Genomic DNA, 13846 nt, shown 5'->3' on the forward strand with positions numbered 1-13846 from the left:
ATCTCTCATTTGAAGGAATTCACAAATGTGAGGTAATGCATTTTGGAAGATCTAATACAGATAGGAAATATACAGTAAATGGCAGAACCCTTAAGAGTATTGATAGGCAGAGGGATCAGGGTGTACAGGTACATAGATCACTGAATGTGGCAATGCAGGTGGAGAAAGTAGTCAAGGAGTCATATGGCATGCTTGCCTTCATCAGCCGAGGCATTGAGTTCAAAAATTGGCAAGTCATGTTTATAGAACCTGAGTTAGGCCGCACTTGGAATATAGTGTTCAATTCTAGTCGCCACACGACCAGAAGGATGTGAAGATTTTGAAGAGGGTACAGAAAAGATTTACCAGGATGTTGCCTGATATGGAGGGCATTAGCTATGAGGAGAGGTTGGAGAAACTTGGTTTGTTCTCACTGGAATGACAGAGGTTGAGGGGTGACCTGACAGAAGTCTACAAGATTATGAGGGCCATGGACAGAGTAGATAGTCAGAAGCTTTTTCCGAGGGTGGAAGAGTCAATTACTAGGGGGCATAGGTTTAAGGTGCGAGGGGCAAGGTTTAAAGGAGATGTACGAGGCAGGTTTTTTACACAGAGGGTGGTGGGTGCCTGGAACTCGCTGCTGGGGGAGATGGTGGAAGCAGATATGATAGTGAGTTTTAAGGGCGTCTGGACAAATACATGAATAGGATGGGAATAGAGGGATATGGTCCCCAGAAGGGTGGGGAGGTTTTAGTTAAGTTGGACAGCATGGTTGGTGCAGGCTTGGAGGGCCGAAGGGCCCGTTCCTGTGCTGTAGTTTTCTTTGTTCTTTGTTCTTTTGTTCTTTGAGTTGTTGTCCACTGGAGGAGCCGACTGCCTGTTTAGGTTCGCTTTTCTCTGGGAGAAGAAGCACCTCCTGACATCTAACCTAGATCTGACCTCATACAACTTTGAATTGTGACTCCCAGATCCTCCCTGGTCTATTTAATTGTAATAAACTGTCAACTGGAATACAATCAATTCCCTTCATATCTTAGAAACCTTGATCGGGTCACCCTAAGTTGATGTCCCTCAAAGGCATAGAAGCCAAACTCTCTTAACCTGTCCTGATAACTTATACTGGGAATTAGTATAATGATTCCTTGCAGTATCTTTTCAAAGTTTCAATATTATCCACGATGTGAGGGGACCAAAATGCAACACAATTTTCCCAAGTGAAGCATGCTCAGTTGTGGTCGCCTCATTACAGGAGGGATGTGGAAATGATTGAAAGGGTGCAGAGAAGATTTACAAGGATGTTGCCTGGATTGATTGACATGCCTTATGAGGATAGGTTGAGGGAGCTCGGTCTTTTCTCCTTGGAGAGACGAAGGATGAGAGGTGACCTGATAGAGGTGTATAAGATGTTGAGAGGTGTAGATCGGGTGGATTCTCTGAGGCTTTTTCCCAGGGCTGAAATGGCTGCTACGAGAGGACACAGGTTTAAGGTGCTGGGGAGTAGGTACAGAGGAGATGTCAGGGGTAAGTTTTTCACTCAGAGGGTGGTGGGTGAGTGGAATCGGCTGCCGTCAGTGGTGGTGGAGGTAAACTCGATAGGGTCTTTTAAGAGACTTCTGGATGAGTACATGGGACTTAATAGGATTGAGGGTTATAGGTAAGCCTATATTTAAGCCTAGGTAGGTAGGGACATGACCGGTGCAACTTGTGGGCTGAAGGGCCTGTTTGTGCTGTATTTTTTCTATGTTCTATGACCAAGGTCTTGATCAAGGACAAAATAATTTGCCTTTTAAGATCGACTGTCCTATGAGTTCACCCCAGCACCCTCTGGCTATCATGTCACAACATTTTCATATACCTCGAGAAACATATGCAGTCGGATTGCCCGATTTATTTTCTTCTCCATCTCCCTGACAACAACATCTTGCATTCACAAAGAGCCTTTACGGTTAAAAAAAAATCCAAAGCACTTAATGGGTTAATACAAATAATAGATTCCACAGGCATGATTGTTCTAGAAGCGAGATGGTGCTTATTTGCAGCTTGAAATACTGTTCAGTATGTCTCTGGGATACGTTAGGTAGACACAGTGTGAATTAGATTTCTGATAATTGTGAAAAGGTTGCGTTAGACAAGAAAAGAGGACATCATCCCTTTAACTCTTTTGATTCAGTGGGCTGGAGAAAGCAATTTACTCCTTTTTATCAGCTGTATAGATCTCATAACTGTTATTACCACACATTTTAAACAGTATATGCTTGACAGCCCGCAATAGATATCAGGGTATATGTTCCAGTTATCTCCAAAAAGATAAGATTGACTGGCTCTTTATCCAGAAAATGAGTTCAGGGGACATTAATGATCTCAGCTGTGGAATTTTCTCTCCCTGCAGATAGATATTAAACCTTCCCCCTTGGATATTGCCGGTGTATTATGCCCGATCATCTTTTTAAAAAAAATACATTTTCATTATACAACAGTACTGTGATAAATCTAAAAATACTTTGGATGATATAAATTTCCCAACATTGGAATCTTTTATATCACAATTCGTAAGATATTTTCATAAGACAGTTATATCAATGGATCACTGCAGCAGGCTGATGTTTCACAAATACAATATTAATAAAAATAATGGAAATCATTATGCAGACTACGCTGAGAAAGCCATTTCGACATATCTTTCACCCTAGAAAAGAGAATGAAATGATCAGGGCAACTTGTAATTATGTAAAGAACATTCCTAGGTGCTTCACAGCAATGTTTTACAGCAAGATCTGGCACCAATTCACATCAGGTGATGTTAGGATATGTGGCCAAATGCTTGGCCAAAGAGGTAGTTTTAGTGAATATGTTTTCCTCAGGAAACAGTGCTTTTTTATTCCAAGGCTTTGTGCAAGGCAGCTTTAATCTCCTGAGAGGAATTTGGTTGCTATACTGAAAATTGAGGACAGTTGGAAATTAGATAGGAATAGATCACTAAGATTAAAATAAATTTCCATAAAGCTGATTTTAAACTTTGACTCTGCTGTTTTATGATTGAATGTACGAGTGTAACAATCTGAATTCATTGCAGCTGTATAAGGCACCAAGAGCAACCGTTAGCAAAGTCTCCTTTCCGTCCTTAATGAATGGGTCTGGAAAGCCAATTCAGTGTGGAAATAAGGAAAAGGAAGGAAATAACTAACGTTGATATTCATGTGATGACAAAATACTGATGGCATATTGTTCAACTTCGGAAGAAGACAGAAAGGTTCCAGTGTGAAACAGATGATGATGTATGTGCACCTAGGTTTGGGTTGTTTCCCCATTTCTTCTCCTCCTTCAGGTACCATGTCCTAAGAGGGCATTGGCAACCAGTGATTCCCATTTGATTGCTCCATGATTACCCTGGGCAAAGTATTGCAGTGGTTCGCCGTTGCCTTCTGCAGTGTGGCTGACCAGGAAACTCTCTCACTCTTACCAACTGCCACCAGGCAAATTGAAAGGATTTACAGGTTGTTAATCAACCTGTTTAGCCATGCTATGACTGTACCTTCTGTGCCTATCAAACCTTCAAGTGGAGTTTGAACTTGGAGTTTCTGACTCAGAGGTAGGGATAGCACCACTGGAGCATGAATCTTCGCTTATTTTCCCATTAATGCATCAATAACAACTGAGATTTGTGCATCAAATCAAATGGAGACTCCGTCATCAAGACAGAGAGTGAGATGTTTTAAAATGAGACTAACCAAACAAATATATATAAATAATGGTTCATAGTTAATGAAAACTGGATATGATACCTATTGATGGCTTATTTCTGATTGACAGATGAGGAGAATTACGCCAAGCTTAAAGCCAGCCAGAGTGGGCTAAATATTTGACAGAATTCTCCCATGCCTCCACTGGCAGGATTAATGGCAGAGAGTTGTGTGGGGGTTGGAATTTGCCGGGAAGCAGAAAACTTGTTTTCACTGTGGCATGAAGTCACAGCAGGCTCCTCCGATGCTGCTCACCATGGAAGATCAGGAATCTTACTGGAGACCGCCGTAAAACCACTTTGCATCCCGCTAATGCAATGCAATGAAGAACCTCGCCCCACCATGCCCAATTCCCTCTGACGCCAGCAGGAAAATACGCCAGTCCAGAGCACGTCTGGACCAACATGGCATGGGGAAGTTGGGACTTACCTGAAGAAGGCTGGGAGCTGCCTCTGGAGCCTGTGGTGGAGGCAGCCAGTGGCCCTGGGTTGCCACAGCTGTAGATGTGGGAGCTTCTATCTGATGGATATCTGGCTTCAGTGTCATCGAAGAGGTCCACTTTCCAGCCACGTAGTGTTCCTGGAGATCCATTTTCTTTCTTCATGAGGTCTATCTTCTTTATTCAGCAGTGGATCAGTGATGTTGAGTGCCTTTTAAATATGGTATCCAGATATGATGCTCGGGCATGTGTAATCAAGTCCACCCCATCACAGAAGACAATGCAAAACCCATTGATAATTAATTACCAAAGATGTGGTGTGGTTTTCCATTGCCCCCCGCAGTCAGAGACACTCCCGATCTCCCATCCCTCCCCCACCTGCCTCCTGCCATGAGACTTAGTCCCAGATTGGAAAATTCCATCCATTAAGTGGATAATCTTTTTCCAGAGCAGTAAACTTCTGGAATACATTGTTGGCGTGTGCAAAGAGCACTGATACTCTGCACGCATCTGAAAAGGAGTTAGGCTGGTTTTCAATGGAAACACAGATCACATGCTACAGAAGTTAAGCATCTTTTCAGAAAATGGATGGTGTGTATGACCTTTTGATTTTGATCTCCTGAGTGGAACAGATGGAATTTTCCAGAGTATATGTTTCCCTTTATGAACCCCTACGGTTTTGTCACTTGCATGGTTGGTGAAGGGGGGCAATGAACTGGTATGGTTTGCGGTGGATGGAACAGACTGCCTTGTCATAATACACTCGTCATCTTGAGTATGGGGCAGGTTTAATGAACTACTGATCTTTTCTTTGACCAGCACTTCCAACCTGTACAGTAAAATTTTAATTAAGTGCAACAGGATTGAACACATGTAGCTCAAAGTCTGCACTCCTGACTTTCTTTCTGAAACTCTTTCAAAATGATATATTCTATATTTAGCAATGAATATTACTAAATCAAGTGTTAAATATATAAATAGACAAGAAGAGTGGTTCCATTTACACTGAAAGATAATAAAAACAACTCCATTGTAGCTTTCAAAAAGTATACACAGCAGTTTATACAAAATAGTCAGTTCAAATAGCCCTGCAAGCATCAAATGCATTGCGCCAATCACTAAATGGAGAACCTGGTGATTTGATGAATTGGATGAATAAAAGGGTTACCTAAAAATGAGGGAGTCTACTTTGTTTTGTAAGAGAAAACAAAATTATTCATCAGATTAGACCATAATTCTTTTCTATACACTATGTGGTTCTATTTTAGTAGTAACCTTTGTGCAGATAAAAGAAAAAGGAAGTGTATGTGTGTGTGTGTGTGAGAGAGAGAGAGAGAGAGAGAAAGAGACAGAAAGCCACAGTTTAACTGTAAAGTATTACTATACGATAAATGTCCTGCTATGTGATGGCATTTATTTCTGGTATTGGCTGGATTGAAATTGGACCCTGGCCATTCAATTGGGTTAGTGAGTGAGTTCCCTTCAGTTTTGGGTTGCACATTTATATTTCATATCTAATACAACAAATAAAACTATGAGTGAAGAAATTCTGTTAAAACAATACCAGTGCAGGAACTTTCCCTCCACTCTAAGAAATATAGTAACTGTAATTTTTCTGGACAGGTCACATCTGATATTCATAGGTTGTGTCAAGCCACCAATTTTGTACAAAGATTCAGATCATGTATTGAATATAAAAAGCAGATAGATTTACAACAGCAAATATATAGTGGGCCCAATTCTCCGATCTCCTCAGATGGCTGGCAGGAATTCTGATGCCCCAGTGAGTGGGTGGTGTTTTTTCTGACTGTTCGTTTAACACACATATTTTTTTTTAAATACTTTTCCAATTCAATCAAATCAAACCCAATTCAGAGTCTCAACAAGTTGAGACATTTCAGATCCAGGCTGACAAGACAGGGCGAGCGACCAAAATCACCCTGTCCTGGGCCTGATCTACATGAGCCAAGCTGATTGGAGAAGGGGGAGGTTCCTCCTCCAAGACTTGAGCTCATTTGCATCTTAGCCAAAAGGCCGAGATGCCGCTTTTAAAAATTGCTTCATATGAAACATATGAAGCTTCAGTGTAACCTAATAACCTCAACCAAGTGCGGCCGACCATGGGCTGCCGACCATACTACACTTGATCTTAGCCAAAAGGCCGAGAAGCGATCTGTTTGTAGTGTTAACTCTTTGTCTGCTTATGGACAAGATCACTGTGGACCTTGCAGACTAATCGATCCCTGACTAACTTGTTAATGAGGGTGTCAGATGCACAATTCTTCACAAAGAATTTCAAGGTAGATGTGCCAGATTCCTAAACACTGGCAACAAGGACTTGTCACAAACAGTACTTTATCCACTAGCTGATAAGCTACTCCATGCTTGTACTCTGCCCACGCTCCCAGGGAGAATTTGCGTGTTTCAGTCGCATGACCTTTTTTGTAGTCGTGGCATCATGACATCACGTAAACACTCGGTCTGCAATTATTTAAAACATTTCAAAATGTGCCCATTAGCCTGCTCAGTTGCATTGATTTATTTAATATGTTTTACCAAATATTAGTGTAAATGATCACAGAATACTCAGCACCAACTGTGTTCAGCATAACTCACCTTTATGCAATCATTGCTGCTAGTTTTAAAAGCACTGTGCCAGAGGCAGGGCCCACCCACAGAATTGGCCATGGCCCTGAGGGTAAAACACCACAGGGAGTTTCCAGAGATTGCATATATTTGCAGGCCTTCAAGGAAGTGTTGACAATTAAGCTGGGTATTTTCAGCGCAAGGAGACTGGGTATGTTTTGAAAGGCATTTTTTAATGTACTGAGAGGTTGACCAATGTACTGAGAGGCATCCCAATCTAACTAGAAAACAATTCTGTTTATTTTCTAAATGTCATTGTAATGAATTGAAAATTATTATTAGTTAGTGAAAACACTGTGATTTAAAATGTGTCTTTCGTGACAAAACCATTTGCAGCTGTATTAATCAAGCAACACCAAGTTATCATTCTTTTAAAGTATTTTTAAAAGTAATTTTTCTAAAGATGTAAATCACATAATAAAGCGCTGCCTAGCTATACTGGTTTATGGCAGGTATTGTGTTCATCAATATGTAAGTGACTTTGAGTGGAAACTCAAGAAAACACTTTACAAAATGTAATTTATGCTCAAATTGCTGGCCGTGTCAAAGCAGAAACTGTACCCCTGTGGATACAAATATGTCTTGGGCAGTCACACAAAACTAATAGGATTGTGGCACCACTTGTTTGACTCTGATACTCAACTTTATTGACGTAGACTGAGCTAAATATCAAGTGGGGATTAGAGCAGGTAGCTTTAGAGTTACTGCCAATTTAGTGTAAAATTGTTAGTGTCATATGGGATTCTGGTAGTGTATTGAGATGGATAGAAAACTGGTTGGCAAACAGGAAACAAAGAGTAGGAATAAATGGGTCCTTTTCCGAATGGCAGGCAATGACTAGTGAGGTAACACAATGATCAGTGCTAGGACCCCAGCTATTCAAAATATATATTAACGATTTAGATGAGGAAACTAAATGCAATATGTCCAAGTTTGCAGATGACAGAAAGCGGGTGGGAGAGTGAGCTGCGAGAAGGATGCAGAGATGTTTCAGTGTGATTTGGACAAGCTGAGTGAGTGGGCAAATGCATGGCTGATGCAGTATAATGTGGATAAATGTGAGGTTATTCACTTTAATAGCAAAAACAGGGAGCACGTTATTGTCCTAATGGCGATAAATTGAGAGAGGGGAATGTGCAACAAGTCCTGGGTTGTCCTCATACACCAGTCGCTGAAGGTAAACATGGAGGTGCAGCAGGCGGTAAAGAAGGCAAATGGCATGTTGGCATTCATAGCGAGAGAATTTGAGTATTGGAGCAGAGATGTCTTGTTCCAATTGGACAGGGTTTCGGTGAGGCCAGACCTGGAATATTGTGTGCAGTTTTGGTCCCCTTATCTGAGGAAGGATGTTCTTGCTATAGATGGACTGCTGCAAACATTTACCAGACTGATTCCTGGAACTGCCATATGAGGAGAGATTGAGCAGGTTAGGATTATATTTGCTGGAATTCAGAAAAATGAGGGGGGAATCTCATAGAAACCTATAAAATACATAGAGGATTAGACAGAGTAGATGAAGGAAGGATATTCCCGATGGTGGGGGTGTCCAGACAGAGTAACAGTCTGAGGATACAGGTAAACCTTTTAGGACTAAGATGGGGAGAAATTTCTTCACCCAGAGAGTGATGGACCTGTGCAATGTATTAACACAGAAAGCAGCTGAGGCCAAAACGTTGCATGTTTTCAGAGGAATTGGATATAGCTCTTGGGGCAAAAGGGATGGAAGGACATGGGGAGAAGGTGGGATTAGTCCATTGAGTTGGATGATCAGCCATGATCATACTGAATGGTGGAGCAGGCTCGAAGGTCTGAATGGCCTTCTCCTGCTCCGAGTTTTTATGTTTCTATATTGCCCGAAATAAATCCATATCTGATTAACTGTTGGTAGGATGGGGATGAAGAACTACAAAAGTGTATTAGGGAAATGGATCGACGTGGTGAAAATAAGAAAAAACTAAGAACTCAGAACAGGAGTAGACCATTGGCCCTCCAAACCTGCTCTGCCTTTCATTACAATCATCTTGTGCCTCAATCCCACGTCTCTGCACCATCCTTGTATCCTTTAATTTCTTTAGTATCCACAAATCTATCAATCTCTGTGTAGGTGTGTTTAACAGCTGCAATTTGATGGTCCTTTATTCATATAATAGAGATTACAGTAGTTGAGGGGTCTGGGGCTACATATCATTGTTCCAGTACAATGACTATTGTGGATGAGAGGTAGTTGGCAGAGAACCAGGCAAATGCTATAACTTGTAACAATTCTGATTGGTAGACCCATTAGGATATTTCAGTTTGTACCCACACACAAATTTGGCTGATAGAAAACAGCAGCAGTATATAGAAATTGGTGTTTTAAAAAGCAATAAATGCATTAAAGGGCTGAGATTGCATCATAAACCTTGTGTTACAGTATTATTTTTGAACACACTGAAGATTTATTTTTCTCTGTGATAAATATAAATGAACTGACATTTTACCATTTTCTTTGTTTTTTTTGGGTTGTTGTAAGGCTTGTCATGGCAGACAGACTGAATGGCCAATATCCACGCAAGATATGATTATTGGCAAGATGCAATAGAAAAAGTGATTTGCCCAGAAGTGATTTGGGAAATTATTACAGAGTTTAGTGCAGGGAAATGTCCAATTGCCTATTTTTATCTTTTATGTATAATTATAGATCTCTTCCATCTTGTCATTATGCTGAACATTTTCTTTTCATTAGCGTGCAGAATGTCAATGAAACTAAACAGACATTTGGAGCATTGAATTGTCTTGACTGATATTTGTTGAAAGAAAAAAGGAAGACATTTTCATTTGTTCAGCCTTAGGTTGTTCCAAGTGCTTCACAGAAATGAATTATTTTTCAAATCTGGTGGCTGTTGTATCAGAAAATATGACAGCCAATTGGAGAGTAGCAAAGTCCAGCAAATCAGGCAAATGAAGTTAACGTTTATTAACACTGCAATGAAGTCACTGTGAAAATCCCCTAGTCGCCACACTCTGCCACCTGTTTGGGTACACTGGGGGAGAATTTAGCAAGGCTAGTGCATCTAACCAGCACTTCATAGAATCATTGAATCCCTGCAGTACAGAAGGAGAACATTCGGCCCACCGAGTCTGTACCAATCACAATCCCACCCAGGTCCTATTCCCGTAACCCTCATTTACCCTGCTAATCCCCCTGACACTAGGGTCAATTTAGCATGGCCAATTAACCTAACCAGCACATCTTTCAGACTGTGGGAGGAAACCGGAACATCCAGAGGAAACCCATGCAGACACGGGGAGAACGTGCAAACTCCACACAGACAGTGACTCAAGCTGGGAATCGAACCTGGGTCCCTGGTGCTGTGAGACAGCAATGCTAACCACTGTACCACCATGCTGCCCCCAAGCCGACTATGGGAGGAAACCGGAGCAAACCTGCGCAGACACAGGGAGAACGTGCAGACTCCACTCAGACCAAGCTGGGAATCGAACCTGGGTCCCTGGCACTGTGAGGCAGCAATGTTAACCACTGTGCCACTGTAGCCAGTTAATCTGGCTTGATGGTATTGTTGAGGGATGAATTTTGCCTCAGACACCAGGAGAGCTATTGTTAAATAACGCAATGGGATATTTTATGTTAATTTAAACAGGATGAGAAGTGTTTGCTTTTACATTTTTTTACATGTGCATGAAGGTTTCAAAATCATTTTAATATGGCTTTGTCCACTAACAAAAGTTTAGTCGAGCAATGATTACAATTTTTTTTGCAGTAGTATCCACACCATGGAATAATGTTAATATACTTTAACAGAGCAATAATTGGTGAAGAGTCATATTCTTTTCCCCCTTTTTCTATAGATTTTCGTAAACTGTATAAAATAATGGAAGCATACAATTTTGCAGCTGATGTCATGAATGTTTTATTCATTCACAGGATGTGGGCATCACTGGCAAGGACAGCATTTATTGCCCATCCTTCACTGCACTTCAGAAGGTTATTGCCCTTGTATAACATTACTTAATTACCAACAATAAGCAAAACCTAATGAATCATTGCAGATCACGTCAGTAGTTCAAGCCTTATAAAATTAACCGTATAAATGGCAGAGCAAATAAACAATTACTTTAGTTCTGTCTTCAAGGTGGAAGACATAAATAACTTTCCAGAAATGCGAGGCAACTAAGGATCTAGTGAGAAGGAGGAATTGAAGGAAATTAGTAATACTAAAAAAACAAGCTGGAGAAATTAATGGGACTGAAAATAAATCCCCTGGGCCTGATAATTTACATCCTAAGTAAAGTTAAAGTAATGTTCATTTTTCGTCACAAGTAGCCTTACATTCACACTGCAATGAAGTTTCTGTGAAAATCCCCGTGAAAAATGTGAAAAAGTAATGTAAAAATAAATAAGGTTATCCTAAGTACTAAAGGAGGCGGCCATGGAAATATAGTTGTCATATTCCGAAATTCTGTAGATTCAGGAACAGTCCTGGCAGTTTGGAGGGTGTAAAATATAAAAAAGGAGGGAGGGAAAAATTAGGGAGTTATAGAGTAGTGAGCCTAACATCAGTCGTAGGGAAAATGTTTGAGTCTATTCTAAAGGTTGTGACATCAAGACACTTAGAAAATATCAAATAGATTAGACAAAGTCAACATAGATTTATGAGAGGGAAATTATGTCTGACAAACCGACTGGAGTTTTTTGAGGATGCAACTAGTAGAATAGATAAGGATGAACCAGTGGAACCATCGGGATTTTATATGTTTCTATGAGATCCCCTCTCATTCTTCTAAATTCCAGTGAGTACAAGCCCAGTCGATCCAGTCTCTCTTCATATGCCAGTTCTGCTATTCTAGTAATCGATCTGGTGAACCTTCAGTGGACTCCCTCAGTAGCAAGTATGTTCTTCCTCAGACTAGGAGACCAAACTGCACACAATGCTCAAGGTATGGCCTTACCATACGGGCGGCACGGTAGCACAGTGGTTAGCACTGCTGCTTCACAGCTCCAGGGACCTGGGTTCGATTCCTGGCTTGGGTCACTGACTGTGTGGAGTTTGCATATTCTCCTCGTGTCTGCGTGGGTTTCCTCCGGGTGCTCCGGTTTCCTCCCACAGTCCAAAGATGTGCGGGTTAGGTTGATTGGCTGTGCTAAAAAAAATTGCCCCTTAGAGTCCTGAGATGCGTAGGTTAGAGGGATTAATGGGTAAATATGTAGGGGCCTGGGTGGGATTGTGGTTGGTGCAGACTCGATGGGCCAAATGGCCTCTTTCTGTGCTATAGGGTTTCTATTCTATTACCAAGGCCTTGTATAACTGCAGCAAGATTCCTATACTCAAATCCTCATGCTATGAAAGTCAGCATGCCATTAGCTTTCCTCACTGTTTGCTGTACCTGCATGCCAACCTTCAGCGACTGTTCCGTCATGACACCCAGGTCACGTTGTACTTCCTCTTTTGCTAAACTGCCACCATTCAGATAATAATCTTCCTTCCTGTTTTTGCCACCAAAGTGGATAACCTCACGTTTATCCAAATTATATTGCATTTGCCAAGTATTTGCCCACTCAGCTAGCCTGTCCAGGTCACCCTGCAGCCTCCTCACGGTGCACACTGCCAGCCAACTTAGTGTTGTTTACAAATTTGGAAATATTGCATTCAATTCCTTCGTCCAAATCATTGATGTATGTTGTGAATATCTGGGGTCCCAGCACTGAACCCTGCGGTACCCCACTAGTCACTGCTTGCCACTCTGAAAAGGACCCATTTATTCCCACTCTGTGCTTCCTGTCTACCAACCAGTTCTCTATCCACGTCAGTACATTACCCCCAATACCATGAGCTTTAATTTTGCTCACTAATCTCTTCCGTAGCACTTGTCAAAAGGCTTTTGAAAGTCCAGATACACAACGGGCCCGATTTTACCAAAACTTCGCGCCCGAAAACAGGTGTGAAATGGCAGTAAAGTTGGGCGTCGGGCCTATGCCGCACCCGATTCCTAGCTGATTGCGCCTTTACAAACAGCCGATTCGGGCGCCGTTCCGGTGCATGCCCAAATCGGCCAGCGCGACGATTTAAATGCATTTGCATGCATTTAACTCGACTGAATGAAGCGCGCACCCAACTTTACCATCAATTCCCCTTTTACCAGCGTTCGGCCCAATTCGCATCCACGCCTTTACCGACCTGATAAATAGAAGTCCAACTTGTACTTTTATTCGGCAGGGGAATCGCCGAGGCCCACCCTTCACGGACACCCCCTCTAACCACCCCGGCAGACCTCCCCCCCCCGCCCCCCCGGGATTGGACCCCTCTGGGAGGCAGCCCCCCCCGGCAGAGCACACCCCTAACCTACGTCGATCGTGGTCTCCCTCCACCATCCGTCCCGCTCACCTTCAGTCCTTCGACAGCCTGCAGCACGTTCCTGGACACTGACTTCGAGCCACGGCTGAAGTGACCGGGCTTCACACAGGTCCGCTGGGGTCTGCCAGAGGAGGGGGGGCGGGCCCAGTTGGAACTCTGGTGGGGGGTGGGGGTGGGGGGGGGTGGGGGATGAGGAGAGGGGGCGGGCCCACATCACCCTCTTGGGGGGGGGGCTGGTGGGAGGGGAGGGTGTGTGACTTATCATCCTCTGCGGGGGGGGGAGGGGGTGTGACGGATCATCCCCTGGGGTGATGGAGAGGGGGTGTGATATATCATCCCCTGGGGGGGTGGGAGGGGAGGGGGTGTGACTTATCATTCCCTCTGGCAGGAGGGGGCATGACGGATCATCCCCTGGGGAGGGTGGAGAGGGGGTGTGACATATCATCCCCTGGGAGGGTGGGAGGGGAGGGGGTGTGACGGATCATCCCCTCGGCGGGGGGAGGAGAGGGGGTGTGCCAAATATGTTGGCCTTCATTGCAGCTGCGCAGAAGCAAAGTTGTCTTACTGCAGCTGTAGAGGGCTTCGGTGAGACCACACCTAGATTATTATGTGCAGTTTTGGTCTCCTTATTTCAGAAAGAGCATATTTGCCATAGAGGAAGTGCATTGAAGGTTCACCAGACTGATTCC

The 13846-nt window shown here is 42.9% G+C and overlaps 1 pseudogene; it reads right to left on the bottom strand.

Moving 5' to 3' along the window:
- Positions 1-6157: 6157 nt before the first annotated feature.
- Positions 6158-6331, bottom strand: LOC144493238 (U2 spliceosomal RNA; annotated as a pseudogene).
- Positions 6332-13846: the final 7515 nt, after the last annotated feature.

Source organism: Mustelus asterias, chromosome 4, assembly GCF_964213995.1.
Source record: "Mustelus asterias chromosome 4, sMusAst1.hap1.1, whole genome shotgun sequence".
Lineage (NCBI taxonomy): Eukaryota > Metazoa > Chordata > Chondrichthyes > Carcharhiniformes > Triakidae > Mustelus > Mustelus asterias.